Source organism: Heterodontus francisci, chromosome 11 (genome assembly GCF_036365525.1).
Source record: "Heterodontus francisci isolate sHetFra1 chromosome 11, sHetFra1.hap1, whole genome shotgun sequence".
Lineage (NCBI taxonomy): Eukaryota > Metazoa > Chordata > Chondrichthyes > Heterodontiformes > Heterodontidae > Heterodontus > Heterodontus francisci.
Genome location: NC_090381.1, coordinates 43,232,997 through 43,259,435, shown reverse-complemented (window position 1 = coordinate 43,259,435; position 26,439 = coordinate 43,232,997). Strand labels below are relative to the sequence as shown.

The window sequence follows — 26,439 nt, the reverse complement described above, 5'->3', positions numbered from 1 at the left end:
GGTTGCAGGCAAGGACTCAGGAGGCTGGGGTTAATTTTCTACCTTGTCACCTGAATGGTAGTCTGGTGGAGTGCACTGTCCATTCATTGTCAAATGATTCATTTCAGTGGAATCAAAAACTGGCAGGATCTGCAACGAGCACCCGATCTTTTCACTGCCATTCAGTCATTGTGTCTATAAGGCTGTAATGAAGTCTGGAACAGGGTGGTTCTGGCAGAATAAAAACTGAGCATCAGTGAGCAGGTTATTGATGAGCAAATATTGTTTGATGGCTTCATTAATCCTTCCATCACTTTACTAATGATTGACAGGAGGCTGTTAAAGCAATAATTGTCAGATTGGATTCAGCTTGGTTTTTACTTGTGGAGAGGACATACTTGGGCAATCTTCCATATTGTCAGGTAGATTCCAGTGTCAAGCTGTACTGGAACAACTTGGCATGGGGTTGGCTAGCTCTGTTGCTCAGCTTTTCTGCACTACAGCTGGGATATTATCAGAGCCCATACCTTTTATTGTGTTTAGTGGTGCACTTCTTAATGCTACATAGAGTGGCTTGACATGGTATCATTAATGATGGGGACCTCAGGAGGAGGATCATCTACTCAGAATTTTTAGCTGAAGATGCTGTCAGTACAGTTACAAGAAACATTGGGTGAATAATGGCACTCTTATGATTGCACTAATATTTAACTGGTTATTGCATCTGGGAAGATGAAGATTTCACATCAGGTGACATTAAAAAGGTTTCAGAACCGGGAGCTTTTAATGTTGAACTGCCTTGTATGTCATTAGAATAATCTATCACTTACATCCCACAAATTGTGTAACATTAAATAATGTTTTGCCCTCAAGCTCAATGTATGTTAAATTTTCCAGTTCAGTAATTGTTTCTGAACACTTTCAAACTTCTCTGGCACTTCCTAAAATTAGATTAAAGGATTGAGAATTAAGTAGCGGAAGGGCTGAAAGGGAGGGTGAATTCAAGTGAATGAATTCAATATCAAGTCAGGGTCAGAAAGAGAAATAAAGGAAAGAAATATTTGATTAAGAGAGAGAATAAAAGGAAACAGAAAGGTAAGAAAGACAATTGCAAAAATTAAAATATAGCATGATAAGCCCCCCCCCCATTTTACTTTTATTTGTAGTTTTTTTTCTTTTTCCTTTTTTTATATATATTCTTGTGTTTATTTTATTTTATTTCATCTTAGTTTGTTCAGTTTGCTTACCCACTGTTTTTTTTTCATGTTTGTACTTACGGCTGTTCAATTTTCAGTCCATTAACATCCTTTCTGTACTAATGCTTTGTCTTTCAACACACCATTAACATATTGTTGCTCTATGACTTTCTGGTCAGCTATTCTGTGACCTTGTCCTATCGACACCTTCTCCTTTGTTATCTCTTGCCCCACCCCTGCTTTACTTGCTTGTAACCTTTTACATTTCTAATATTTGCCAGTTCTGAAGAAGGTTCACTGACCTGAAATGTTAACTCTGCTTCTCTCTCCACAGATGCTGCCAGACCTGCTGAGTATTTCCAGCATTTCTTGGTTTTATTTCAGATTTCCAGCATCCGCAGTATTTTGCTTGCAAAAATTAAAAATTTGATGTTTTCAAAATCTCCCAAAACAAGGAATGGGACGCCACATTTAGAATTATTCACTTTCAGGACAAGAGAGGTTGATTGGCAGTCATTAACAATTATCACATCGTTAAAGGGCTACTGACCCCACAAGTAAATTTAACTTTCTGTGATGAGTTTTATGGACAATTAATGTGGAAGTGCAGCAACTTCATGAAACTCACTGGGAGGTTAAGTGTGAGATGGCATTTTCCATCACGGTGGAGCGGTGCAATTCGGCAAGCGATTTAAGACATTTCGCAATTCAGGGGGTATCTCTTTCTGGCCACAAGTTGCTGGCTGATTTGCTGATTAATAACAGCAACATCGTTCAGACACTGTCAATTTTTTCAGCAAAATCGGGTCCAATTTAACAGAGTAGAGATTAGGAGCAATAGTTTCAAACTGCTAACGTAATGGGTCGCAGTAAACAGGGACAGAATGTCTCGTTCGGGTTTAATTTGATTGTTGAGTTTCTACTGAGCCAATATAAATACTTAAATTGGCGTTAAGGGTCCTGTATACACAAGGCTGTCACCCAAACTGTGTGCGAGTGACCCTCCGCTATATCTTATTACCAATTCTACTCCATGCTCAGCGCACAAGCTTAATACATATTAATATTAGAATACAGGGGAAAATCTGAACATGTCTGACTGCCAAAACACTTAAACTTCTATGAATTGAAGAACAAGATTTCAATGAAATTCATAGTGAATCAGTAAAATGTCAACCTAAATCTCGCTATTGATTTCTATCGGAGAAGAGCTATGCTAATTAGCTACTCGTTTCCATGTAGCAGCTGGCAGCAAATTCTGATATAAGTTACTTGCGGCATCATTTCCTGGGATCCCTGCCTCTGAATGGCGTATAATGTTGTCAGCAAATCAGTTTGATTGTGATCATAGAGAGATGCATAGCAGTGTTTATTGGCACTCACAGGCAGTAAATCCTGGGCCATGCACCGGTGATATTCTCTTTTATGGATATCCTGCAAGGATCACTTCTCACTGGAAGCACCGAATCACCTAGCTCTGTTAAATATCACCAGAAGTCTGTCTGCAAGATGGTGTTTTGTAAGCCAGCATGAATGCAAAGTTTTTCCAACCACAGTAAATTTGGCTGTTATTCTTTATTACTCAACTCTGGTACTCTGATTTGTTAGGAAGCCTAACAAGAGTGCAATGCAGGAATAGCACATATTATTGACAAAATGCAAAACAAAAATAGTATTGTGTATACAAGTTTAATTTTTGCACTCATCAACAGGAATTTCGATGTTGACCAATGGAAATGTTCCACACACATAGCCAGCATCAAGTACTTCCAGGACTTCAATCTACACCCAAACTTGTCGAACCTCCTCTTGTCTGGCTTCTCTGCCTTAAATTAATAATGAATCTATGTTTAACCATTTCCTTATTTCTTTACCCTCCACATCACTTATCTTCCCCCAATTTCATTACAGGTGAATTAGGTGAGAGTAACCACTACTCAATGTTTGCAAAGTTGTGTAGACCCCCATACACACCAGTAACAATGGTGATCAATTGCTTCATGAAGGTCACCTCATCCTTGCCCTACCACTTAGATTTCTCCTGACAAAGTGCCACAGTTTACAAATGCTGAGTTCTGGCAGGTTTCCAAAGGATGGGATTTCATTCACACAACTTCAGCCACAAAATGCAGCTCCTTCGCACCTTGTTTTTCAACACAAGAGTGCTGCTTTGGTTCTAAAATGGTGACCAAGGCGCACAGGTAGACATTCGTTGGGAACTGTGTTGGATGAGATTTTGTTGAGGGGGTTAGTGCACAAGCAGCAAGAGGCTGCTGGAAGTATGCAGATTGGGCAGATCTTGACATCTATAGTGTGTAAAGCGGATTTGACACCATACTGCCATCCTGGAGCTCACTCCAGCTAGTGTCATTTCTTGAATATGCACAGCTGAACATGTGTTCAGCAGCAGGAAGGACTCCCCCACCACCACCAGCTCTATTTAAGAGGATCATCAACTACTTACAGGTTAGATTTAGCTTTCTACTGGTTCTTGCTGCAATTGTAGAAATATTTGGTGGTCTGCAGAGTTCTTTAAAATTGCTAAAGTCTACAGGGAGTGGTGTGGCACATGCTAATGAACTTCAGTTATTTTGCATAAAACACATACCCCGACATTGGTGGAGTAGTATGCATTCCCCTTGGAATACAGCATGACAGGGAGAATGAGCAGAAACAATACCGAGCAGGGCAAGCTACTGGAACAGGAGGAGAAGGCCTCTGAGCAGGAAGCCATATCTATCCAGGGTGATCAGGGAGCAATTCTCTTACTTGAATCTTAGTGAAGAACAATGGCTGGAATTTTACCCTAGGCGGACGGGAGCCAGCCACCGACTGAAAAGTCAGTGGCGAACCTGCTTCCGCCTCGCCTGCGAATCCGACGCGTATTTTGCGGGACCCCGGGCTTCAATTCATGTGAGGCGGGACTCCCACCCACTTGAGGAAGGAAATCCCACCTACTAGAGCTGTCAGCCAATCAGCGGACCCGCAGCTCTTAGTCCCAGCCATGCCACCGGGAGCGGTGGCCACTGCTGGGACAGCAGCCCAGCATGAAGACAAGATGCCTGGGAGCTAGAAGGGAAGGTAACTTTTGGTTGCCTCGCCGGGGTTAATCAGTCGGGCCCCAGCGAGGCAAGTGGGGTCGATTGGGAGGAAGGTGGACATGTTGGGTCTTGGGGGTGGTTGGGGTAGCTGGGACAGCCCTCCATTGGGCACAGGGTGCCCAATCATGAAGGCCATCCTGGGATGCTCGGAAGCCGCCTGCTTTCATTAGGCGGTTTCTCCTTGCTCCAAGACCCTCACTTGCCACGCGTAAAATCCACGTGGAGGCCAGCGAAGGTCCTTAAGTGGCAGTTAAGTGGCCACTTAAAGGCCTTGATTGGCCTGAGGTGGGCGGGCCATTTTTCGCCACCGCCGCCCTGCGTAAAGTGGTGGCGGAGGCGGGAGCGGGTGGCCAGTGCATCCCACTCCATTTTATGCCACTTCCCCGCCACCATCTGGCTTGTCGGTGTGGCATAAAATTCCAGCCAATGTTTCAGACACAGACACAGTAAGGACTAGAGCATGGCTACCCAACCTGAATCCGACGGGACCTGACGACATGTTTCGGGTTCGTGTCGGGTCGAGTCGCTCTTCTGGGTCCGGAATTCAGGCTCGGATCGCATCGGGCTGGGCCAGACACAGCGACAGCCAGGACGTCAAGGAGGGAAACACTCCGCACTAGTCTGCAGTGAGCGATTCCACCCAAGGTAGAGCACAACCTCTTCAATAAAGTTGATTATATTCCGGTGGTCAGGTTGGGTTGGGTCAGATTGAGTGCGGGAAAAAATGAAAGGACTCGGGTCGGGGGTCGGGTTTCATTTGCAGACCCGAGCAGGCCTTTAGTAAGGGTATCGCCACTGAAATCTTCTACCTGGTGCACCCACATCTGCAAACTCAGAAAAAAGCAAGGACTCTATTGTTAGTGACTGTGAAGGTGACTGCCACCATGAACCTTTATTTATCTGGCTCCTTCCAGGCTGGAGCAGGCGATATTTCCAACATCTGCCAATTTTCCATCTACTCTTCTATAAGGGAAGTCACTCTGGTTCTATATTCCAAGAAAGCTGAATATATTTCATTCTTGCTTTCCAGAGAGAATCAGGCAGTGCAAGCGTGCTGTTTCACGAGAATTACAGGCTTTCTTGTGATGCAAGATGCCATTTACTGCACGCTTGTTGCTTTGTGGGCACCACATGTACCACAATGAGATGTACCACAACCAAAAGGGATTCCACTTTCTCAACGTCCAGCTGATAAGTGACCATACGCAGTGTATCATAAAGGTCACTGTCAGGTATCCTGCTATCAGTCATGATGCCTTCATTCTATGACAGGCCACTTATGACATCTGCATTTGAGTCATCAAAGCAAACCAGAGGGTGGCTACTGAACACATGGCTCATGACTCTGGTGTGTAACCCATGCCCACGTAGGCAGCATGTGTTGTGATACCTCTTTAACAGGCTGTGTACTTCACACATCATCACAGGAAGTGACATCAACCAACACGTGGTAGCTGAGTTGGTGTTTTGTTCGTCAGCTGGTTCACGCATCTATGATGGAGCTCTCTTCTTTGATACATTCATTGAAAAGTATGAAAGAATGGGCCTTAAGCAAACATCTATAAGACAAAGGTCCTCTACCAGCCTGCTCCTACAGCGCACACTGCCCTTCGACTATCAAGATCCATGGCAAATCGCTGGACAATGTGGATCACTTCTCATACCTTGGGAGCCTCCTCTCAGCAAAGGCAGGTATCGATGATGAAACTCAGCATCACTTCCAGTGTGCCGGCGCAGTCTTCGGTCGTCTGAGGAAAAGTGTGTTTGATGACAAAGACCTCAAACCTGGCACCAAGCTCATGGTCTACAGGGCCGCAGTGTTACTTGCCTTTCTGTATGTATCGGAAACATTGACACTGTACAGCAGACATCGCAAAGCCCTAGAGAGATATCACCAGCAGTGCCTCCACAAGATCCTGCAAATTCAGTGGCAGGACAGGTGCTCCAATATCAGTGTCCTCTCTCAGGCCAACATGCCCAGTATCAAGACACTGCTCATAGCTAGTCAATTAGTTTGGGTGGGCCACATCATCCACATGCCTGACACAAGACTCCCAAAACAAGTTTTCTACTCCGAGCTCCGTCACGGCAAGAGGCTACCAGGAGGGCAGAGGAAATGCTACAAGGATGTCCTTAAAGCCTCCCTGAAAAATTGTGACATCTCCACTGATTCGTGGGAATCTCGTGCCCAAGACGGCCCAAAATAGAGGAGCATCAACGAAGGTGCCAGCCAGTTTGAACAACATCGACATGCTCAGGCAGTGACCAAGTGCAAACAGCAAAAGGAGCATTTGGAAATTCAAGCATCCCATTCACTCGCCTCACCAAACACCCCTGCTCCACCTGTGGCAGAGTGTGCAGATCCAGAATTGGACTATTCGGTCACCTAATGACTCACAACCCTGGAGTGGAAGAAAGTCATCCTCATTCCCGAGGGACTGCCTAAGAGGAAACTCTCTTGTAAACCTGTTCCTTGATAATAAAGATCCCAATCTTTGGCTACCTTTCAACTCAAGATTCTTTGGTACCTTATTGCTGAGGGAGGCAATAACAAAATATGGTGACTGCTTGTGGTTTCTGAAGCTTTTTGAGTTCTGGGCACATCATCCATATCTGGGAGCATCAAGGTGTAGTTGAAGAACACAGTGTGGAGATAGTAGAATGCGTCGAAGTAGTAGTACAGCAGAGCACCTCAGCAGCAACATTCATCAGGAACCAGCGATTTCTCTCGGTGAAGTCCATTGGAGGTAGCTGCAATGGCACGACACTGTCAGGTTCAATGACCATCCGCTGAAGTTGGCGCTTGAGTGAGTAAGTGCACGAACGGGGTTTGTTATTTCGACGGTTGTTGGTGAGAAAAAGCAAGAATCGGGAGGAATTGGGCTAGGGAAAGGCGAGCAGAGCTGGTTCACGTCGGGGCAGCGGAGCTGCATCACCATTGCGCGCTGTGTGTTTTCCCGTCATGACTGCTTCCTGAGCGGCCTCTCACAATCACAGGCAGAAAGTCCGTGCTGTAGGCACTGAACACAGGGCGTGTCTGAAGTCCGACGCTGTGCATACAGCAGACCTGCAAAAAAAAATTTCCCTTCAAGGAAAGCCTCAAGCAAAAAAGCGGGAGCCAATTAAAGCGGAAAGCTCCAGCCAAGGATTCTTGCAGATCAGTCTTTTTTTCTTTCTCTTTTGGGCCTCCTTATCTCGAGAGACAATGGATACGCGCCTGGAGGTGGTCAGTGGTTTGTGAAGCAGCGCCTGGAGTGGCTATAAAGGCCAATTCTGGAGTGACAGGCTCTTCCACAGGTGCTGCAGAGAAATTTGTTTGTCGGGGCTGTTGCACAGTTGGCTCTCCCCTTGCGCCTCTGTCTTTTTTCCTGCCAACTACTAAGTCTCTTCGACTCGCCACAATTTAGCCCTGTCTTTATGGCTGCCCGCCAGCTCTGGCGAATGCTGGCAACTGACTCCCACGACTTGTGATCAATGTCACACGATTTCATGTCGCGTTTGCAGTCGTCTTTATAGCGGAGACATGGACGGCCGGTGGGTCTGATACCAGTGGCGAGCTCGCTGTACAATGTGTCTTTGGGGATCCTGCCATCTTCCATGCGGCTCACATGGCCAAGCCATCTCAAGCGCCGCTGACTCAGTAGTGTGTATAAACTGGGGGTGTTGGCCGCTTCAAGGACTTCTGTGTTGGAGATATAGTCCTGCCACCTGATGCCAAGTATTCTCCGAAGGCAGCGAAGATGGAAATTTGGCACTATGACTGCCAAATACCCATTAATGAATTGGAAAGCCCAAGACCTTCTCCATGCATTCCAATTTTTCAGGCAACACATGGAATTGTATTTCTTGTATCTTGCTGTCACTGAGCTGGACAAACAAGCAATCAAAATTAAAATCACGATCAGCAACAAGGGGCTGCATTGTATTAACATCTCGGGATTATCTGAAGCAGACCAGAGGGAACCACTGAGACTCTGGACTACACTGGAGGGCCATCTGAAAGAGCAAGATTAATTTTCGAATTCATCGTCTTAACCGAATGGCGTACAGGCAGCAATCAAAGGAGACTATCGATTAACTCATGAGCAGGTGCTGTGAAAAAGGAAAGGTCTGTGATTTTTTTTCGGAAGTGCAGTTATCCAAAAGGATCATGGAATTATTCATTGCATCTACCCCAATAAAAGATTTTCAGAAAGAGCTACTATACAATGAAAAAGGGTATGATATAGAAAATCTCCTGAGAGAGGGCAGGAAATTTGAGGCCATTGCCACAATTAGGCAGTGCATATGAGCACTTGGAACAACGACCATCGGTGAGGTAACCAGATCACCTCAGCAAGGCAAGATATCTGGTAAGTGCGGACTGGTACACCTACAAGAAACTGTCCCACATACATGGACAACTGCAAGGTGTGTGGCAAGAAAGGGCACTGGGCAAGGCTGTGCAAGAGGTCTGGTACTGGAAAACCGGCGAGAAGTCACAACCTGACAAAAAAAACAAAGACCACCTTGTGAGAGGAACAGGGATACATTCAGAAGTGGCCAATCCAAATGCAGACATGTCCACGAGAATGATATGGACATGTGTAACATAGAGACCACTGATGGTGAGCAACCTTTTCACACAGTAAAAGTTGCCCACCAGATGGACTCAGTTACTCAGCAGGAAACATTTACCATTGATATCATTTTCCCAGACAAAGCTGGTTCCGATGAAGGGTCACTGACTCGAAACGTTAACTCTGCTTCTCTTTCCACAGATGCTGCCAGACCTGCTGAGTGATTCCAGCATTTCTTGTTTTTATTACCTAAAGGTGGCAGGACAGGTAGATAGAGTGGTGAAGAAGGCATTTGGAATGCTTTCCTTTATTAGCCGAGGTATAGAATACAAAAGCAGTGACGTAATGCTGGAACTGTATAAAACGCTGGTTAGGCCACAGCTGGAGTATTGAGTACAGTTCTGGTCACCACATTACAGGAAGGACATAATTGCTCTGGAGAGAGTACAGAGGAGATTTACACGAATGTCGCCAGGGCGTGTAAGTTACAGCTATGAGGAAAGATTGGATCAGCTAGGATTGTTTTCCTTAGAATAGAGGAGGGTGAAAGGTGACTTAATTGAGGTGTACAAAATTATGAGGGGCCTGGATAGAGTAGACAGGAAGGACCTGTTTCCTCTAGCGGAGAGGTCAATTACCAGGTGGCACAGATTTAAGGTGATTGGTAGAAGGATTAGAGGGGACATGAAAAACTTTTTCACCCATAGGGTGGTGGGTGTTTGGAATTCACTGCCTGGATCGATGGTGGAGGCAGAGACCCTCAACTCATTTAAAAGGTCCCTGGACATGAACCTGAAGTTCTGTAATCTGCAAGGCTACGGACCAGGTGCTGGAAGGTGGGATTAGATTGGGAGGCTAGCTTTTTCAACTGGCATAGACACGATGGGCTGAATGGCCTCCTTTTGCGCTGTAACATTTCTATGGTTCTATAGTTCGAGCGCGTCTACCCTGAGGCACAGTGTGGCTTTCATGCAGAGAGATCGACCGTTGACATGCTGTTCTCCCTTCGTCAGTTACAGGAGAAATGCCATGAACAACAGATGCCCCTCTACGTTGCTTTCATTGATCTCACCAAAGCCTTTGACCTCGTCAGCAGACGTGGTCTCTTCAGACCACTAGAAAAGATTGGATGCCCACCAAAGCTACTAAGTATCATCACCTCATTCCATGACAATATGAAAGGCACAATTCAACATGGTGGCTCCTCATCAGAGCCCTTTCCTATCCTGAGTGGCGTGAAACAGTGCTGTGTTCTCGCACCCACACTTTTTGGGATTTTCTTCTCCCCGCTGCTTTCACATGCGTTCAAGTCCTCTGAAGAAGGAATTTTCCTCCACACAAGATCAGGGGGCAGGTTGTTCAACCTTGCCCATCTAAGAGCGAAGTCCAAAGTACGAAAAGTCCTCATCAGGGAACTCCTCTTTGCTGACGATGCTGCTTTAACATCTCACACTGAAGAGTGCCTGCAGAGTCTCAGCGACAGGTTTGCGGCTGCCTGCAATGAATTTGGCCTAACCATCAGCCTCAAGAAAACGAACATCATGCGGCAGGACGTCAGAAATGCTCCATCCATCAATATTGGCGACCACGCTCTGGAAGTGGTTCAAGAGTTCACCTACTTAGGCTCAACTATCACCAGTAACCTGTCTCTCGATGCAGAAATCAACAAGCGCATGGGAAAGGCTTCCACTGCTATGTCCAGACTGGCCAAGAGAGTGTGGGAAAATGGCGCACTGACACGGAACACTAAAGTCCGAGTGTATTAAGCCTGTGTCCTCAGTACCTTGCTCTATGGCAGCGAGGCCTGGACAACGTATGTCAGCCAAGAGCGACGTCTCAATTCATTCCATCTTCGCTGCCTCCGGAGAATACTTGGCATCAGGTGGCAGGACCGTATCTCCAACACAGAAGTCCTCGAGGCGGCCAACATCCCCAGCTTGTACACACTACTGAGTCAGCGGCGCTTGAGATGGCTTGGCCATGTGAGCCACATGGAAGATGGCAGGATCCCCAAAGACACATTGTACAGCGAGCTCGCCACTGGTATCAGACCCACCGGCCGTCCATGTCTCCGCTATAAAGACGTCTGCAAACGCGACATGAAATCGTGTGACATTGATCACAAGTGGTGGGAGTCAGTTGCCAGCGTTCGCCAGAGCTGGCGGGCAGCCATAAAGACAGGGCTAAAGATTGGCGAGTCGAAGAGACTTAGTAGTTGGCAGGAAAAAAGACAGAGGCGCAAAGGGAGAGCCAACTGTGTAACAGCCCCGACAAACAAACTTTTCTGCTGCACCTGTGCAAGAGCCTGTCCCTCTAGAATTGGCCTTTATAGCCACTCCAGGCGCTGCTCCACACACCACTGACCACCTCCCGGCACTTACCTATTTTCTCTCGAGATAAGGAGGCCAAAGATGATAGTTCTAGGATACAGTGGGAAGTTTCAAAGAAGTAGCCACTTTACATCTGAAAGATGATGCCATTCCTTCTATAGATCCACCAAGGAAGTATAGTGTCCAATTTGAGGACAAACTCAAAGCTGAGCTGAATACTATGGAGAAGCAAGCAATTATCAGGCACATTCAGCAGCACATGGATTGGTGGAGTTCTATACTAGCAGTGATAAAAAAAATATGGCAACATCAGGGTGTGCTTAGACCCTAGAAGGCTGAAGTAAACAATGTCTTCATAAAATCCCCACCTTAGAGGAACTTAATCCAAAGTTTGAAAAGGCTAGTTTCATTTCCAAGCTTGATGCAAAGTGCGGATACTGGTTGGTCCATCTCAGAAAATCTGCAAGAGTTAATGACTTTCAGGACTCCGTTTGGGAGATATTGTTTTTTGTGCCTACCATTTGGCTTATCAGTAAGCCAGGATTTATTTCAGCAACATTCAGGATCATATCACAGAGAGTGTTCCAGGATGTGTCTGTATTGCTGACAATATCGCAGTGATGGGCAGCACAAAAGAGAAGCATAACAGGGATCCACACATCCTCATGCAAGCTGCCAGAAAGGAAGGCCTTGTATTTACCAGCAAAAAGTGTGCCGTGAACACAAATCACATCAATTTTTTCAGTTCCATTTACACAGATTCAGGTATAAAACCGGATCCCGGCAAAGTAGAGGATATCCAGTCCATGCCAAGTCCACAAGACAAGGAAGATTTATGGAGATGCCTCGGTTTATTTAATTTCCTAGCTCCCTACATTTCAAATTTTGCAGAGAAGTCCTCATCTCTACGAGAACTCCTTAAAAAGGATACTCTTTATCTGTGGCATGAGGATGAACAGCATGCATTTGATTTGCTGTAGCAATCACTGTTGACAGAGGCATGTTTGAAGTATTATGACTCAAATAAGGATACCATTCTTGAAGTAGATACGTTGTTGAAAGGTTTGGGAACATGTTCACTGCAAGAGGGTCATCCAATAACTTTTGGATCAGAGCTTGTTGCCCACACAGGCAAATTATTCCAACTTAGAAAGGGAAATACCAGCTCTGGTATTCAGAATCACCAAGTTTCATATCTTTTTGCGAAGCATTTTGTAGTTGAGACGCATGATAAACCACTTGTTTTAATATGGCAGAAACCACTCACCAGTGCACCACCTCATCAACAATGAGTACTGATAAAAGTACAAGGATATGATTGTGAGGTCAGATATAAGCCTGGGAATCCTATGGTGACCTCAGACACCTTTAGTAGACTACCCAATCCCAGAAAGTGTGAAGATATTCCATTAGACATCCAGGTTGAAGAAGTCGACATAGAACTGCAAGATGTATATAGATAGATTTGATGCGTTTCAGACAAAGGAAGCATGAGAACTACAGGAAGAAACTTCTAGAGACCAGTCTTAATGGAGCTACAGCAACTCATTGTTCAAGAATGGCCTGACCAATACAAGAAGTTCCTGCAGAACTTAAAATCCTTTCACTATACCAAGATGTGTAGGGGGTTTCTAGTGGTGGGATCGTCAAGGGAAGGCAGGTGTTAACTCCACAATGGCTTCACCTTGACATTCTTTCACAGTTGCATCTAGGCCATATGGGTGGAGAGAAATCCAGAAGACTTGCATGCGAAACCATCTACTGGCCAGTAATTAACAGTGACATCAAACGAGAAGTACAGTCATATGATGCATGCCAAAAGCATCAATCAAGCCACCATAAAGAGCCACTTCTCCCACAAGAAGTTCCATTGCATCCTTGGACATCGGTCGCTACTGATCTCTATCAAAGGTGATGACTATCTTTTGCTAACCGATTATTTCTCCAAGTTCCCCATAATCTGGCACTTGAGGGGGACATTGAGCCAATTAGTTGCTAACACTATCAGCACAATATTCAGCTTATTTGTCCCTCCGGAGGAGATAATATCAGACAATGGAGCACAATGCACCACCTCACCGTTTGAAGATATGTGCAAGAAATAGGAAGTGAACCGTGTCATATCTTCACCATATTACCACAGGTCATAGAGTTTTACAGCACAGAAATAGGCCCGTCAGCCCAATGCGCTTGCGCCGACCATCAAGCACCCATCCTAACTAATCCCATTTCCCTGCACTTGGCCCGTAGCCTTGTATGTTATGGCATTTCAAGTGTTCATCTAAATACTTCTTGCCGTGAGTGTTCCTGCCTCTACCACCTCTTCAGGCAGTGTTCCAGATTCCAACCACCCTCTGGGTGAAAAGATTTCGCCTCAACTCCCCTCTAAACCTTCTGCCCCTTTACTTAAATCTATGCCCCCTAGTTATTGACCTCTCCTCTAAGGGAAAAGATTTCTTCCCTGCTATCCTATCAATGCCCCTAATAATTCTGTATACCTCAATCAGGTCTCCGTCAGCCGACTATGCTCCAAGGAAAACGACCCCAGCCTATCCAATCTGTCCTCATAACTGAAATGCTCCAGCCCAGGCAACATCCTGGTGAATCTCCTCTGCACCCTCTCCATTGCAATCACATCCTTCCTATAGTGTGGTGACCAGAACTGTACACAGTACTCCAGCTGTGGCCGAACCAGCGTTTTATACTGCTCCAATATAACCTCCCTGCTCTTATATTCTATGCCTCAGCTAATAAAGGCAAGTATCCCATATGCCTTCCTAACCACCTTATCGACCTGTGCTGCTGCCTTCAGTGATCTATGGACAAGCACACCAAGGTCTCTCTGACTTTCTGTACTCCCTAGGGTCCTACCATCCATTGTATATTCCATGGCCTTGTTAGACCTCCCAAGGTGCGTCACCTCACACTTCTCAGGATTAAACTCCATTTGCCACCGCTCTGTCCATCTTACCAGCCCATTTATATCATCCTGTAGTCTAAGGCTTTCCTCCTCAATATTTACGACACCACCAATTTTCGTGTCATCTGCGAACTTGCTGATCATACCTCTTATATTCACGTCTAAATCATTAATGTACACTACAAACAGTAAGGGTCCCAGCACCGATCCCTGTGATACACCACTGGTCACAGGCTTCCACTCGCAGAAACAGCCCTCTACCATCACCCTCTGTCTCCTGCCACTAAGCCAATTTTGAATCCAATTTGCCAAATTATCCTGGATCCCATGGGCTTTTACTTTCTTAACCAATCTCCCGTGTGAGACCTTATCAAAAACCTTACTGAAGTCCATGTAGTCTACATCAACCGCTTTACCCTCATCTACACATCTCGTTACCGCCTCGAAAAATTCAATCAAATTTGTTAGACACGATCTCCCCCTGACAAAGCCATGCTGACTATCCCTGATTAATCCCTGCCCCTCCAAGTGGAGATTAATCCTGTCTCTCAGAATTTTTTCCAATAATTTCCCTACCACTGATGTTAGACTCACCAGCCTGTAATTACCTGGTTTATCCCTGCTACCTTTCTTGAATAATTGTACCACATTCGATGTCCTCCAATCCTCTGGTACCTCTCCTGTGGCCAGAGAGGATCTGAAAATATGTCTTAGAGCCCCTGCTATCTCCTCCCTTGCCTCACGTAGCAGCCTGGGATACATCTTATCTGGGCCTGGCAATTTATCCACCTTTAAGCCAGCTATACAGGCAATACTTCCTCCCTTTCAATGCTAATATGTTCAAGTATATCACAATCCCCCTCCCTGATCTCTACACCTACATTGTCCCTCTCCATAGTGAACATAGATGAAAAATAATCATTAAAAACCTCTCCTATGTCCTCCAGCTCCACACACAGATTGCCTCTATGATCCCTAATGGACCCCACTTTTTCCCTGGTTAGCTCTTGTCCCTAACATACTTATTAAATGCCTTGGGATTTTCCTTTATCTTGTCTGCCAGTGATTTTTCATGCCCCCTCTTCGCTCTCCTAATTACTTTTTTAAGTACTCCCCTACACTTTCTAAACTCCTGTAGGACCTCCGCTGTTTTCAGCGCTCTGGATCTGCCATACTCCTTTTTTTTCCTTATCCAATCCTCTATATCCCTTGACATCCAGGGTTCTCTTGACCTGTGGGTCCCACTCTTCACCTTTACAGGAACATGCTGCACCTGAACCCTCACAATTTCCCTTCTAAATGACTCCCACTGGTCTGATGTAGACTTTCCTAAATGAGGGCGGCACAGTGGCGCAGTGGTTAGCACCGCAGCCTCACAGCTCTAGGGACCCGGGTTCGATTCCGGGTACTGCCTGTGTGGAGTTTGCAAGTTCTCCCTGTGTCTGCGTGGGTTTTCTCCGGGTGCTCCGGTTTCCTCCCACAAGCCAAAAGACTTGCAGGTTGATAGGTAAATTGGCCAATATAAATTGTCACTAGTATAGGTAGGTGGTAGGGAAATATAGGGACAGGTGGGGATGTTTGGTAGGAATATGGGATTAGTGTAGGATTAGTATAAATGGGTGATTGATGTTCAGCACAGACTCGGTGGGCCGAAGGGCCTGTTTCAGTGCTGTATCTCAAATCTAATCTAAGCTGCTCCCAGTTCACTTTGGCCAGAACCTGTTTTATCATATTGAAATCGGCCTTTCCCCAATTCAGTACTCTTATTTCCAGTCCCTCTATGTCCTTTTCCATAACAACCTTAAATCTTACAGAGTTATGGTCGCTACCCCTGAAATGCTCCTCCACTGACACTTCTACCACTTGTTCGGCTTCATTCCCCTAGGATTAAGTCCAGCACCGCCCCTCCTCTTGTAGTACTCTGGACGTGCTGGCTCAAAAAGCTCTCCTGAATGCACTTGAAGAATTCTGCCCCCTTTAAGCTTTTTGCACTAAGACTATCCCCTCTAATATAGGGGAAGTTGAAATCCCCACTATTATTACCCTATTATTTTTGCAGCTCTCTGAGATTTGCCTACATATCTGCTCCTCTACCACTGCCTGACTGTTTTGAGGCCTGTAGTACACTCCCAGCCAAGTGATTGCCCCCTTTTTGTTTTTAAATTCTACATATGGCCACATTAGAGGAACCTTCTAGGATATCATCCCTCCTTACTGCAGTAATTGACTCCTTAATCAACAGTGCAATGCCACCTCTTCTTTCACCACCCCCCATCACATCTGAAGATTCTATACCCTGGGATATTAAGCTGCAACTCCTGCCGTTCCCTCAACCATGTCTCAGTGATAGCAATAATATCGTATTCCCATGTGTTAATCAATGCCCTCAATTCATCTGCCTCACTAGTAAGACTCCTTACATTAAAATAGATACGATCCAGCCTTGCATTGTTTGCCTGAGCCTTAACAGGTCGACATTTACTCTGTCCTCCAGACTGACTTAGCTTCACATTTATATTTGATTGTACATCACCCCTACTGTGCTTCCACTCTGTATCCCATCCCCCTGCCAAATTAGTTAAAACCACCCCCTCCCCCCCCTGCCCCCGCCAACAGCACTAGCAAACCTCCCAGCAAGGATGCTGGTCCCATTCCGGTTCAGGTGCAACCCGTCCATCTTATACAGATCCCACCTTCACCAGAAGCAGGCCCAGTGATTGAAGGAGCCAAAGCCCTCCCTCCTGCACCATCACCCCAACCATGCATTCATCTGCTCTCACCTCCTATTCATATACTCAGTAGTCCATGGCACTGGAAGAAACCAGAGACTACAACCTTTGAGGTCCTACTTTTTAATCTGCTGCATAGCTCTGTAAATTCTTTTTGCAGGACCTCATCCCTCTTTCTATCTATGTCATTGGTACCAACATTGACCACATCCTCCAGCTGTGCACCCTCACCCTCCAGAATACTTTGTAGCCGCTCAGTGATATCCAAGACCCTAGCACCAGGGAGGCAACATACCATCCTTGAATCACATCTGTGACCACAGAAACGCCTATCTGTTCCTCTAACCATAGAATCCCCAACCACTATTGCCCTCTTGTCTATTTTACTCCATCCCAGCACAGCCGAGTCAGCCATGACATTCTGGTCATGACTCTCGGTGCATTCTCCAGAGGAATTCTCTCTCTCATTGGTACTCAGAACTGAATACCAGTTAGAAAGTGGGATGTCCTGTGGGGACTCCTGCATTAACTACCCTGACTTCTTTGTCTGTCCGGCAGCCACCCAGTCACCCCCCAACTGTGCTTGCCTAGCCACCGGCTTGACTACCTCCTGAAATGTGCCATCCACGTAGTCCTCCACCTCATGGATACACCGCAGTAACTCCAGCCACCCCTCGAGCTCTGAAACCCGAAGCTCAAACTTCTGCAACTGGAGACAGTTTCTGCAGACCTGTTTGCCAAGGTCACATGGCATGTCCACGACTTCCCACATTGCACAGGAGGTACATTCCGCTTGGCCAAGCTGCCCCGCCATTACTTACTTTTACAATGAAAAAAAAAACTTGCTTGTGTAATATCTTACCAGCTATTTACAATCAGCCACTGTCCCCAGCCAACGAAAATACCGACACTTAACTTACAGCCTCACTCCATGTTAACAGCACTAGTATAGCCAGTAAATACTAAAAATTTACAGGTAGCTATCCTCGGGCTTTAATTTAAAAGGAACCTTTTTTAACTCCAATCAATCACAGTTATAACAGCTGCCGCCCACCGACCAATCAGTGCACAGGATTTCAGTGATGTCACTGTTCGTTTTTTTTTTACACTAAATCCAAATAGAATGAGCGCAGAAACAGTCAGAGAGCCTGCTGCTGCTGCCATCCCGGACTTTAGGTTAGTGAAGGGCCTCGAGCCCCACTCTTTCTTTTATAGGTCTGATTCCACTCCCAACTCCTTCCAGTCCGCTACCGCTGTCCCCGGACTTCAGGTTGAATGGCCTAGCCGAAAGAATGGCATGCCCAGTCAAATCACTGATCGTGAAGTATCGAGAAACAAAGCAAAATCAACATGCAGCCATGTTACACTTAAGGGCAACACCCATCAGCACAGGATTACCATCCCCTGTGGAAATTATATTTGGAAGACAAATTAAGACAATTCTACCAAGTCATCACTTCATAAAATCTTCATCAATACAGGACAAACTAATAGCGAATCAAGAGAAGATGAAAGCTATGCACGACAAACATGCAGGTGTGGAATTTCCACCATTACAGATTGGACAAAATGTTTGAGTGATCCATCCACAGGAGGGAACGTGATTTCCTGCGGAGGAATCCAAAATCTGCAAGATTGTATGAAATTACCACCCCAGTACTAAGGAGAAACCAATGTCAGCTTAGGGAACTAACTAACAACATTATGCCTGACAATCCTATTGCTTTGAGAGCACATTCACATTCCAACTCACTTAACATAGAGAAGAAAAGTGATAAATGTAACACTCAAGCACCAGGTGACTGTCAGAAGGCACAGGCAGGTCAAGTGAAAAATATTGACAAGTCTAGTTCTCAACCAAGCTACACAGTGACAGGATCAGGCTGAGTCAGTAGACCACCTATACATTATAGAGACACTTGACTGAAGGACTTGAAAGTCAGTGCATTTGTAAATATTGTTCAAAATGTTTTCTTCATCATGTACATAGTTTATCTTTTGTGTATTTCCATTTAAGGAAAGGAGAATATTGTGATACCACTTTAACAAACTGAGTACTTCACACATCAGTCTGGATTTTATAGAAGCCTCAACATTGGGATCCGTGGCGGGGGATGGGTGGGGAGGGCATGAAGATTGCCCGGATGACGCCCACCACAGACCTCGGCGCCGGCGGGGCACGTCTCGATATTGCCGGCGGTGACGAGGCTTTGTGGCAGACCCCCCCCACCCCGCTCAGTGACGGGACCACAATTTAAATATTCAAATAAATTAAAATCAATGCATTAATTACACTTAGGCACCCGCTGTCTGTCCTGGTGTGATCTTCGTGTCACTGGCCGACACTCCCATGCCTTCGAATCCTTGTCCAGGGAAACAAGGAGGAACACTGGTTGGGAGGGGGGAAGGAGGTACGTTTCTCAGTGTGGGTGGGGGGGGGGTGGCAATGGGGTCAAAGTAGGGAATGGTGGGAAGGGTTTTAGGTTAAAGTTTATGCACTTGTGGTGGAGGGAAGGTCAGGTTGTCAAGGTAAGTGTTTTGGGGGAGAGGACAAGGAATTAATTTGATGGTTATTAGGATGTGGGAGAGGGGCAAAATAAATATATTTAATTTTTTTATTAAATGTTTCTTTAAATATTTAACTTGAACAGGCAGCTGACGCCATTGCTGGGGATGGAGAGCCCGCGTCCTCCACATCATCGTGAGGGTCGGTCCACCCCAGCTATTTAAGTGAGCCGCCACACTTAATATCGCGGCGACTCCGCAATGTGCAGCCCGCCCGTGGATTTTGGTCGCCACCGAAAGTATAAATTTCAGCCCGTCATCACAGGAAGTGACATCAACCAACACGTGATAGCTCAGTTGGTGCTGTGTTAATCATCTAATCACAGATGTATTCCAGAGCTCTCTTGTAAGCCTGTTACTTAATAATAAAGAACCCACTCATTGATTACCTTTCAACACAAGATTGTTTGGTACCTTATTGCAAAAGAAGGCAATAACAGAACAGCATGTATACAATGAAAGCCATGCTGCCACATAAAATGTGTTAAAGGAGACCACTTGTATGCTGATTCAATGCTTCCACTGCCTGGACCGCTCTGGAGGACCCCAACAGTACTCGGCAGAGTGTACGTCAAGATTCATGGTGGTCTTCTGCATACTGCACACCCTCACCACTATGAGGGCACAGCCCTTGCCACCAGACATACAGTGAGTAGTTGAAGAGCAGGAGGAGGAAGAGTAAGGGAGGACGCAACCAAAACAGCCCCTTTCTGGCAGGACTATCCATCAATGACTCATCTGACTGTGATACCAGTAAACGCAACCCCAGTTCCACATTCACCAATGCTCCCACACCTACCCCTTCACTCTGTCACTGACCGTCATAGCGTCAAATTGGCCACAATGCAAAAATAAAAGCCTGCAAAAAATAAATATTCCAAACTAAATTTATAAATCAAACCATGCCGTATCGCATACAAATGTCAACTAATCATGCTTTTGCATTCCCTTCGTGCCTGTCTTCCATGTTCCCTTGCCTGTCCTAATGCTCCTATGCAGTACTACCTCAGTGGCTACAACATGGCTGGTGGAAGACTGCTGACTTTCACTAGAGGCGACTACAGATGGCCTAGCAGGACCACATCAAGCAGCTCTGGCCCTAGAAGGTCCAGCTTTGGACAGTGCCATCTCACATGGGCAGTTGCAGTCTCAGCTGGCTGACTGAGAGGCAACAACAAGGGCACTAACAGTGTGACATCATAAGAGAGGACAGCAGGTTCATGTTCCACGGAGCCACTCCCATGGAGTGACACCTCAGCAATCCTAGTAATCTGTTGGACAGATTGCTGAGCTGCCGTGACACCCTGCACGCCCATTTGAACATTGGTATCCGCAGTAATGATGGCAACCAGCTGACCTTACATGACTTCAGTCTGAGCTTGCACTGCAGAACCCAGACTTTGGGTGGCTTCTGGATGTGTGCTGCAATGGAAGCTGAGACATCGGCCACCACACTCTGCATTATGGTTTGTTCCGCAAATGTGCTAATGGTGTTGACTACCTCTTCCGAACTCTGCACAAAGCCCTGTGTAACGTTATTTCCAGATGCCTTTATGCTCATTTGTTGCGTTTCCTCTTTCTTGATGCAAACACAGACAAGATCGGCGAATCCAAAAGAAAGGTTTTTTTATTGAAGATACTAACTTATATACAGCAATACTGGGAAGGTAGGGTACATGCCATGTTTCTTTAGCTGTTTTCAACAACTGCCTAGAGGTCACATGCATCTGTACATCACATCGTATCTGGTGACGGACCGTTGTTTCAGATATGCTCCTTAAAGTAATACCACAACATCCTCCTTTTTCCTAAATTAAAAATGTGTCATAAAATAATCGAACTATTTACAATACAGCAAGTGACAAAGGTATTAAATGTTCAAAATATACAGCAACAAATTTACAAGTCTCTAAAGCATATTGGAGGTCTAATGACATGCCCTGACCTGGTCACTGTAGGTTCAATATGTGGTTGCTGTGCAGTCTCAGTTTTGACTGTTGGGGGAAGGTTGGGTTTGGGTGCTGTCTTCAAATGTGTCCCGTTGGCAATGGGATTGATCAACGCTCCTTGGTCTGGAACTTCTCACATTTGACAGCGGTTCTTTCGCAATGTCATGCCATTGGACGTTTGGACCTAGTATGACCGTGGCTCTGGACAAGTGCTGACAACTTCCGCTGGATTCCACGTTCCTCAGTCGGGTGTTGAATAGGACCTTCTTACCCAAACCTGAGGCTGGGCAATTCTTTGCTGCATGATGGTCATGAGAGTACTTCATTTTTTCTTGTGTGTTGAGCAATTCTCCTCTCACCTCTGGAAGTGTTGATAACTGGTGACCGGGTAGGTTTGTGCACACTGCCCTACCAAATAGCAACTCGGATTGGTGCACTAAGTGGTGTCGCTTGAAGATGTAACACAGCAATATGTAAATCGTGTTTGATCTCTCAGCATTTCTTGATCAAGCATTTCACAGTGCGATCCATATGCTCAGCCATGCTGTTAGAGTAAGGATAATGTGACAAAGTGGTATGGCGAACTTCCCATTTGTTGCACATGGTCGTAAATAGTTTTCCTGTGTACTGGGGTCCATCGTCAGAGACTGAAGATCAAATTTAAAGTGTCTGCAGTGATCACGCTTGATGTATCATGCAACCGACGAATGGTGGGGAATTTGGAGAAATAGTCTGTCACGACTATGAAACCCTCTCCTTGAACAGTGAAGAGATCAGTTACGATTCTGGTCCATGGACATCCAGGAACTTCATGGGGTAACAGAGGTTCTCTCTGAAGACTGGACACGTGAGTTTGGCATGCCTCATAGATCTTCATGGTTGTTTCAATGTCATGGTGTATCCCCGGCCAATAAACTGTTTCTCTGGCCAACTGTCTTGTGCAGTCTATACCCATGTGTGCTTGATGCAACTGTTGCAAGGTGTCCTGGCCGAGATATTTTGGAAGAAGTACATGTTTGCCTTTAAAGGTGACTCCTTGAGATATTCCAAGTTCATCTTTGAATGGTCAAAATTGTCGAATAGCCTCTGGGGCGTGTTATGAAAGTGCTTCCATTTTTAAATATTTTTTGAAGACTCATGTTTAAAAATTGTCGAAATTGATTCATTTGAAAGACTGAAGAGATTCCATAAATGCTGGACTTTATTTTTTTTTTAAATCACTGGAAGGACTTGGGACTTTGTTTATATGCAAACCCTGACTGGAAGTCACACGTCTTAAGCTAAGTAAACAGCAGGAGCCTTGATGACTATGGGAGTTGTTTGCAGAGAAGTGACATGTCAAGATTTATGCTGGTCAAGAGTTGGTTTCATTTCGGATATTGTTTTGGCTCAGTTGTGGGGTAAGCCTGCTAAGCAAGAAACCACCAGCTCATCCTTTTTTCCACCTCTTTGAGAAACCTTGACGATCCAGTGTGATAGCTGAAACCCCTAATGCAGTGATGCTCCTGGAAAGCCTGCCAGACTAACCCTTAATGTCGCCGGAAAAGAACTGCTCCAAAAAAGATCCCAGTGACAGCTGGCTTCACATATTTGGATGCCAGAGTAAAGGACCAGCTGGGTCATCCCATATCTTATCCTTTTTTCTTCAAGAATTAACCAGTATTTGGCCAAAGTATTTTTTTGTCCTTTTTGTAAAGAGATCTCTGCAGAGAAAACTTCTTTATTTTTTCTTTAACCTGTATGTGTGTGCATGTGTGTTGGGTTAATTTAGAAATGAACTTTCATATTTCAACCTGTGTGTTAATAAGCTTTGCATCTTTATTGAATAAGTCTTGCTTTATAATAAATTAATAATTTTTTTGTTTATTCAAGAAACCTGGTAGGTGGATTTTATTCTGAAAATAAAATAGATAAAGTATATAATTGGCTGTATCGGTAACTGGGTAAAATATTTGAATATATGTTGTGACCTGTGGAGAAGTGGAACTAGAGAAAGACAGTCCTCCAGCCTCAGTCGTAACAGACATCCTGGAAAAACTCTGGCCAGCCATCAACCAGGGTCTTCCTATTGCAAAATAGCATTGTCAGACATTTTCTGTTTAAATTGTTGACATTTGAACATGCCAAAACTCATAAGGTCAACATGTCATAGATCTTTGATTTCAGAGTCAATGAGGTCGACCTGAAGATCCAATGAAATGTCACTGGTTTTGGATGGGTTGGGTAACTGACTCAATGTGTCAGATGTGATCATGGTAATACCTGGCTTGTAGCAAATGATACAGTCGTAGCCTTGAATTTTAATAAGCAGCTATTGCAGTTGATGTGTTGCGCTTGTCAACAGTTTCTGCCAGAATATCTCAAGGGTTTGTGATCCATTTAGACAATGAGTCTTTTCCCAAACAGATATGACTGGAAACACTAAATCCCAAATACTAGGGCCAAAGTTTCCAACTCAATGTTGGAATAATCTGTTTGGGTATTCAAAAGTCCCTTGAGTGCTAAAGCAATTGGCTTTCCTTTCTGAAGGAAGCAAGCTCCAAGGCATTTTTGAGATGCATCCACTTCTAACGTGGCCTCCTCTGCTGGGTCATAGAATTGGAGTGTCAACAGTCCCTCGGCCAGTGATTCCTTGAGTTCATAAAATAGATGCTGATGATCTTCATGCCGCACAAATGGAACTTTCTTCTTCGGGAGATCAGGAAGAGACGAAGATTTGTGAGTGAAAGTCAGAATATATGGAGATAAGAAGTTGAATAAGCTGAGGCAACATTGCAGAGTCAGGATGGATACCTACAACTGAGGAGATGGACCCGAAGAAATTAATCTGTTTCACGTTGATATTGCACTTCTGGTTATTAGAAACGAGTCCCTCTCAGCATGCTGTTTCCACGAGGAATTATAGGTTACGGTCATGTTCCTGCTTGTTCTACCAGCAACAACAATGCTATACAGCTGGCACATGCGCTATGCCTTCCCCCTCCCCTGGCAGCAGGCCACTTATGCCCGGTATCTCACAATGTGCACAATCCACCTTTATGTTATCCTCTAAATGACACGCAGTGTCAGTTTCTGAGCTGGAGGCTGTGCGTGTGAGAGATAGCAATGGAGTTTCTTCATCAACACTCTCTTCTTGCTCTTACAGCTTTTGTTCTTCCACCATTGCCTGGTCAGGTTGCAGTTCTTGGTTATCTGAAAGGACTAAGACTGAAGGGTAGGATTGTGATGAATGGAGGGTTAGGGGAAATAAGAGGTGCACGCTTACACTATCTTCAGCTCCTAAATCAGAAGAAATTGAGGGATAAGGGGGAAGTGGGATGTGGGAAGGGGTATTAGGCATGAGGATACCACTGTCTTCTATGGTTTCAGTCCTGCTGCTGGCCATGGCATCAAAATGACTGCTGCAAAGATGGCAGGTACCATCTCCTCCATGGGGGTAAGAACATGCAGCTGCAGCCTGTCCTCTGCCAGTTAACAGCTGCAGCCTTCATTTGTGCGCCACCTTGTCCTGCAAGAGAGAGAGGTGTGTCAGTGAGAGTGGTGTATTTTCTTTGTGTGATGGGACTGTTATGGTTGAATAGCTGTCAGAATTTTTCAACTGTGAGATGTGGGTGTGAGGCTTACTGAGCAGTGCTAAGTGTGTGAGGGTGAGGTGAAGCTGTGAATGTTAGGTATGAGTCCAGATTGATAGAGATTATTGGTAAGTGAGTGATGGGGGTGGGGGGGGGGGGGTTGGTGCATTGTGCAGTGCATGAGGCTTGTGGTGCAGTTGATGAAATATGGCATTAAGATACATTCACTGACCTTGACCACTCATGTGAGGTCATTGAATTTTTTGCGGCAGGTCCTCAAGCCTTGACCTCTGGCAGCGATTGCCACAACTATGTTGTGTCACTGCCTTCCGAGAGTTTGTCTGGAAGGTCTCTTGGCACCTGTGCATTGTAGAATCAGAGAAACCTGGAGCTCTCTTCCCTGTTGCACCATGATTTACTCTTCTTCATGCTCAGAATCTCTTCCACAATCAGTTCCAGGACCTGCTCCAGCCAGAATGCACCTCTCCATTAGGAGATGCCAGCTGGCTTTAAGAATTGCAAGCTAGCTTTAAGTGGTGTTCGTCTCTCATACTGGTTGCTTCCCTGCTGAGGCGCACAGTCACTCAATAGCACACCCAGTGCTGGGCTGCACGCAGAAATCATGCAATTTAGCACAAGGTTGGGGCAGGATTTTCTTTCCCAGGTCCTGATCGTGCCGTCAGGATGTAACGTGGGTTGGGAACCCACAAATGCTGGAGGTGGACCCAGAGGGAGATTTTGGAGGAGGCAGCCAATTAAGTGACCGCCTTTGGGAGTCCCATCCAATTATGGATGGTGGGTGAGCCCCCAAGTCTGGGGGGCCAATTGGAGGCCGTCCAGCACCAGAAGATCGGCAACCCTCTGTCAGAGGTGGGTGCTCCTGAAGTAGATGGGCAACCATGAAGGGGCCTCAGCATGGAGGTGCCCTCTGAAAACTTTTCAATATTTAAAAATAAAATGTGATCACAGCTGCCAGGCTAGTATTATAGAGGGGGATTCCCTTCCGCAGGATGCTCTATAGCCGCTGCTGTGGCCGTCTGGCAATCTCAACTGTGGGGTGGAGTGGGGGGAATTAAGTGAGGCATCACAGCCCCTCCACCTTGCAGTCTCAGTGGGAGGCCCGCCTGCCATCTGGAAAATTCCAGATGGCATCTGATGAGTACCCTCAATAGGCAATTTAATTGGCCTAATTGGCTACCCGTCTGGTGGGCGGGTAGTGGTCACCAGCTGCCTCCCCACCCCCACCCCTGATGAAGCCTCCATAAAAATATGCTGGAGGTGGGAACACGTCGGCAGACCAGCATGCTGGCTGGTAGCACAAAATTGCCGCGCGCCCGCCTCCGTTTCTGCCTCCTCAGCCCAATGAGAATTCAATTCCTGGTGTGCCACCTACTTCAGAAGCAATGGACACTCGTTAATCATGACCCCCACACCTGTATTTGGGGGCTATCAAAATTTGCCACTTCAAATTCAAATTGCCTACATTTGACTGCACTCATTGAAAAGTCAGTGGAGACAGAAATCATACAACGGTTCATG

The 26,439-nt window shown here is 45.6% G+C and overlaps 1 protein-coding gene across 2 annotated transcripts in view; it reads left to right on the top strand.

Moving 5' to 3' along the window:
* LOC137375223 (opsin-3-like) overlaps nt 1-26,439 on the top strand; it is a 112,385-nt gene that overhangs the window by 9,148 nt on the left and 76,798 nt on the right. The gene's annotated exons all lie outside the window — the stretch shown is intronic.